Source organism: Cryptomeria japonica, chromosome 7 (genome assembly GCF_030272615.1).
Source record: "Cryptomeria japonica chromosome 7, Sugi_1.0, whole genome shotgun sequence".
NCBI lineage: Eukaryota > Viridiplantae > Streptophyta > Pinopsida > Cupressales > Cupressaceae > Cryptomeria > Cryptomeria japonica.
The window spans coordinates 242874672-242881307 of record NC_081411.1 but is presented as its reverse complement, the minus strand read 5'-3'; positions in this window follow the sequence as shown (position 1 = coordinate 242881307).

Sequence of the window (6636 nt, the reverse complement as noted above, 5' to 3'; positions counted from 1 at the left end):
TTACTTGGATTCAAGATCATTAATTTGTGCACCATAGTGACCCCATGGATATTTGTTAACACCTTTGTATCTATTTCCCTTTGTATAGTATTTGAATTTCTTTAAATTCAATTTTAGAAGATGACTTAGTTCATTTTCTCCCCCACAATCTTCAAAACTTGATTGCTTTAGAAATTTATCCATTTCCCTTTTGGATTGCCTACTTTAGGTATACATTTTCATTAGAATAGGTGTTGAGGTTACTATGCTTTCCATTTCTTGAATTTCCAATTACAGGTTGATTGTTCATATTCTAGGATAGTGGATACAATTAATAATGACCTACTAAAAGAAGCAGAAGAACATTACTACATGCAGGAGCTAAGGAGTATCCTTCAGTAACATGAATAAAAAAATAAGAATGCACATTACAATGAATACAATGATAGACCCAAATACTATCATATCATCATAAAAAGGGGTAGCCATTGTTTGATAAAAATCCATTTTATTCTTATGCATTTGAAAAAGGTAATCAAATTTTGTGAGCATAGTTATCTAAATAAATAAGAACAAAAAAGTAGATGTATCACATACTTTAATTATGCTGCTTATTACTCTTGTTTGTTATTGCAAATCAACTCTGAACACCTATTCAAGTAGGATCAATCTAGCTTTAGTGTTTTATATATGTATATCAATAAATAACATGATTCTCACAATTCCAATAACAGTAATAAACAATGACCTATACAAAGAAGTTGAAAAAAAATAGTAGATTGCATATTAATAATGAAGGAATTGAGGAGCCTCTGTCACTAATATAATATCATGTATCCTAGTTTGACTCTATAAATAAAAGTGTCGGCAAATTTAATTCTATAGTACATTCTAGTATGTAGCTATAAAAATCTAATCTGCTATTATGTATTTGAAAAATGTTATCAAATTTAACAAGCATAGTTAACTAGACAAATGAGAGAAGGAAATCAAATGTGTTACATATATTAATTATCTTGCTTAGTAGTCTTCTTTGTTGATGAAAGTCAACGTTCAAAACCTGTTAACAAGAACAACAATATTCAGACTATCTCAAGTGGAAGGCAAACTTATCAAGTTGGGTTATCAAGTTGCACATGAGGTAATAAAAGAGTAAAAGGAATAACCCTTGGTAATATGAGTTTATTTTTCATATTCAATTATATGCATACTTGTTATTAAACAATTTTATCTAGTGGTATTTAGATATATACAACTAATTAAATATTATGAGAAATATTTGTTGATAAACATTTCAAATACCCATATTAAAAAATTGAATAAAATATATTAGCCTAAATTAACTTTATTCAGTTTAAATTATTTCCTGAAAGTATCAAAATATACCCTCTTAATCCTATACAATTGAATTATATATTATATAAAATTTAACAATGCACAAAACTTGTTGAAATGATAAGTATTATGATATTGCAAAATTCTCAACTCATAAACTACACCACTCTACACAACTTAATATATACCCTTTCAAAAAAGATAACACCCATAAAGGAGATTATTAGTAAATCTTTCAAAATTCAAAAAACTATGTGATGCCATGAAAACGGGGATTGGTGGAAGTGAGGTGGGTGAAAAGTGGGTGTTTGATCCCTCTTATAGTTCCAAGATTTTATGATGATGATGAGTTTGAAGTATTTCGTGGATGTTGGATCTCATACACTAAAGGTTGGGTATCAACAAAATCCTCTTTAGAATTGCTTTTTTGTTGTTTCAACAATTGTGAGATGAGGTGTAGCAAGGTTTGTGTTGTTACAATCCTCAGTTACTTAGTAATGAGAGGATGAACTCATTAACTAGTTTTAACCTACCTATGATGCTTAGTAATGTCCTTTTAGGATGATTGATCCTAGATGTAGAGACACACTAGAGAGTAGATGTGATTAGAAATATCCCAAAAAAACTAAGGACAAAACCTTTGAGAGTGGAATGAAATTTTGATCTTTTAGATTGCAAACTTTGGAATGAATGTGAACCTAGTCACATTACGTCAAGTTCACCAAATGATGCCATGACAATGGGGATAAGTGGAAAAACAATATGAGTTCATCTAAATAAAATGCTCAATCTTAAACATAATGAACTCAAATCCTTTCAAAACATATTGAAGAAAAATTAGTTAAACAAGAAGCTAGCTAGGAAATGAACAAAACGAAATGAACTTCCCCATGATGCTCCCTATACCATGGCTCTTTCTTGTCCACCTACTCTCCAAGATATTGTTGCTATGTGGGGTATGACCTTAGTTTGAGAACTAGAACAATGAGATGCCAAATGGAGGATGGGAGATGATTCATTATGGTCAAGTGTTGAATGAGGATGCAAATGAAGTATTAGAGGTTAAATAGAAATTCCAACAAGTGAAAGACCTAGAACCTAATACAATAGCTTCCTACAAAATATTCAAATTATAAGTAATAATGATAATGCATGGGAAACTCTTATGTGTGTGTGTGAGCCTCAACAATGAAGGAGTGAGCTCTATTTATAGAGGAAATGGGTAAATAAAGAGTTGAGACTGAGTTTATTGAGGAAGGTTTATGATTGCCTGAGGAAGTGGTGATCCTCAATCCATGCGCTCCTCTTTAAGCCAATCACATGTTGACAAGTGTCAACAAGAGAAGGATTGAGAGGAGAGGGAAAAAGCATTTATTGCTTGAGAAGACATGAGGGTTACCCTAGGTGGTTTGGTTAGGGTTAGGTTAGTGGATAAATATTTTATCCAAGGGATAAACTCTTGTGCAAGGGTTAAAGGATAACTATGGTCAAAGCGATGAATTCTTGAAGAGACCCATGAGTTAAATGGATGGTTAAGTTAGAGAGAAAGTCTCTAACCAAGGGTTACAAGTGAGTTAACCATTAATGGTTTGAGAAGACTTTGGAGGTTATCTTGTAGAAGGAATAAAGCCTTTAATGGTTATTGAAGACTTTGCATATTTTTTAGAAGTGACCCCTTCTTAAGGAATGCGTAAATGATTAGGAGGGGATTAGGCTAATTAGAAGGGGTTAGAAGAGTCTAGAAGAAGGGTTAGTGTGCAAGTGGATTTTGTAGGAAAATGCAAGTGGGAGAGATTTTAGGATTTTTAATTGAAATTAATTTATTTCAATTTATTGTTGCAACTTGCATTTAGATAGCTATTTAAATAAATATTGATTTATTTAAATGTGAAGCGGGTATTTAATTAAATGCAGATTTAATTAAATGTGAAAATGGTATTTAATAAATAAATTGAATAATTTATTTAATTAATAGGAGAAGAGGGTTAGCGTGATTTAACTAAATATTAATTTAATTAATTGTTGATCGATCGTTAAATAATCAAATAAATGCCAAGTATTTATTTAATTAAGTGGACATATTTGGGTGTCTACACTATGGTTGAACAACAAAATCTCTAAAATATTTTTTTATAGAAAACTATAGTGTCAAATAAAAAATAAAAACACCACTGTGGAGAGCACAGACTTATAGCATAAACAAAAAATACATTATAATAGTCCTCAAAATGGTTGATAATGAACCTCCCTTATACATATGGAACATGCTTGTTGCTTGGTCAACACCATAAAAAGAAGATGAATTCTCTTAACGTGCATGCTTACATTATAAGCTTTGACAAAATGAGTGTTGTTTGCTAAAATATCCTTACATTATAAGTTTTGACGACAGGAATGTTGTTTGCTAAAGCATCCTTACACATAGATGTAATTACCTAAGGAATCGCGACATTAAAAACACTCCACGTGCCCTGTGTATGCTTCCACGTTTGACATCTATTGTGTTTACGTGCCTTGTAGATGATGTGAAAGAACCAAAGGCCTTGATATGAAATCAGTTGTTTGCAACACTTTTTTAGTTTGATGGTTTGGGAAAAAGAAGCAGGCAAAGAGAATTATAAATGTGTTACTATGACCATATATGCCAGGGCCATTGAAGGTATTACAGTAGTGGTAGTTTAGATCGAATGAAAATAACTAGGTATAGGTCCAAAATCCATGCTCTTAAGGATTGTTATGCCAAGTTCTCAGGGTCTTGTTAAAATCCTATGAGGATCCAGTTAATACTAAGAGGGGGGTGAATTAGTATTAAGACCAATTGAAACTTTAAACCCAAAATCAAACTTATATCAGGTCTGAAATCATTTAACAAATATCTCAACTTCTTTAATCAGATCTAACAACCTCTTTATCAGATTTGCTTAACACATTAATAAAATCATTTACCACATCAATCAATACTTTCACCACTTGAACAGTCATATAGATTTGATCATTTACCAAATCATTAACCTCATCAATCAGATCAAATACTTTCTCTACCAATTCTTATCAGTACTGATAACCTCTGTTAAACCTCTGATAAAACATCATAACCGATGTCTCAAAAATAATGCATGAAATGAAACATAAACAAGAACATCACATGAAAAACATTCCACACATGAACACCATAAGTTTTGACATGGAAACCCAAATAGGGAAAAACCACGGTGGGAGTTGGCACCCACAAATATTTGTACTCTTTTGAAGTACGCCCTGTTAGGAGCTTACAATACACCATGTTAGGAGTCACTCGGTTAAGGGATTTGCCTAACATTCTAGTTAGGAGCTTGATTATTTGTTAGGATCAACCTCGTGAGAGGATTTACCACTCTTTTGAGAGCTGCCCTGATAGGGGACTTAAATGTTTAAGGCCTGTTAGGACCTACCTGGTTAAGAAATTTAACCTGTCGCAACTGTTAGGGAACAACAATAAGAAAATGTTTTTTTACTTGCACTTCTCTGCTTGCTTGATTAGATCTAGTTATGCACAACACTCTGCAACTCTTAGGAAAATCTCACACTTCACTTGGATGTCTTAACACATTCTCTAAGACCACCAATATCATAAACATCAATTGTGCCATCCTAAATAGCCATCTCAACTAGTTCTACCACTAAACCCTAATTACATCTTGAATTTACAATAAAAATCATAAGAGATCATCTCAGATCAATATACAAATCATTTCAACAAATTACAATGCAATATCAACCATTGGTTGATCATAACCCATCACGAAAATCCGATCTGTACCAAAGTCAAACCCTCAAAACACTCTACTAAGCCTTTCATTGATTCCCAAGAAATTCTTCCTTGAATCGCACCATAACAACAATCAAATCTTTTCACGTGGGTTGTGTTGTGTTACCAACTTCATGTAGACTCGTCATTGATCACCGTCATAACAAAAAAAATTACCGATTTGATGATATCTTCACCGGTCTTAAAACCTACTAAAACCTTAGCAAAAGTTCATTAGAAATTTGAAACATGCCTTCTAGGAATCATCACAAGTTCTGGTTACGATCAGATACTCATTTCCATGATACAAGTTCACTAACCTAATTGCAAATCACCAATCATCGCCTATCGTCGGATCTAATCAAAACATCCCGCTTTACCGATTAAAGTCCTATTTCACAGCCTTCAATTCACTGTCGGTAAACCCTGTCTTCCGGTAAACCAAATCACTTAGATGACAAAACAAAATATCAGGAACATCAGTTGCCATCAATGACAACACAAATAAATGATCAAGTCATCTATTCACAAAATCTTAGTCTCTTCATCACAAATAGACTTATATCCTTTACCGGTGCAGTCATCCATCTTCAACTGCATCACCTCATTTGCATCAGTTATGCCAAATGCCAACAGATCTGAGAGACTAATGTACTAGAAACACACAAATAATCCATTGGGAGAGTGTCTCATATCCACGACATGTCCTTCCTAGGTGGATGCAGTTCAAAACTATTGCTCCAATGTAGGCACTAGCCTCAAACGAAAACAATGCAAGCAAGCCCAGATCAAACTCGATCTTTGTATATGTGGGCATCAAATTGATCAATACATCTCAACAAAATCGACCAAAGATAAATACCATTATCCTTGAATGCGTAAGTGCATTAAATCTACACAAGTTTCTTTGGGTATGAATGAATTTATGAAATTTTATCTTGCCTATTGCTATTACAGTTTAAAATTAGGGATTTTTTCAAAGTTGGTCAGTAAAAATGTAGAATTGATCTAGTTCATACACATATCTTGCAAATCTTTCAGTCAATATATTATTTGACTAGTTTTCTCAATTTCAACTTGGTTTCGAGGGTCAAAAAATATTTTGCAATTTATCACATTTTACATAAATCTCAAGTTTCCTGCAAGTAGAAGACATAAGCCAAAACAAATAAAACCTAACATAATGATCACGTCACAAGCGTGTGCTAGGTTGTGTAGAATGATCTGCTCTAGTTTAGAAGGATGTTAAGGATAGACATGACATCTTATAGCATGCTTGCTAGGCATATTTTTTATCATGATAACAGTTAAGCAAGGCATATATATAAATATAAACATAAATATCAATCCATATTTTGAAGAATGAATTCTCCAAAATAAAGTATAAGAAATCATACATAATTTTAATTAATATCGTTTACTTTTAAAAAATGATTTTGATTGCACATTACAATCAAAGATAAAATCTGATATACTGGCATAACGATGATAGAAAAATTTGGATAAATACTTGTGGATATAAATCTTTAAGTGCT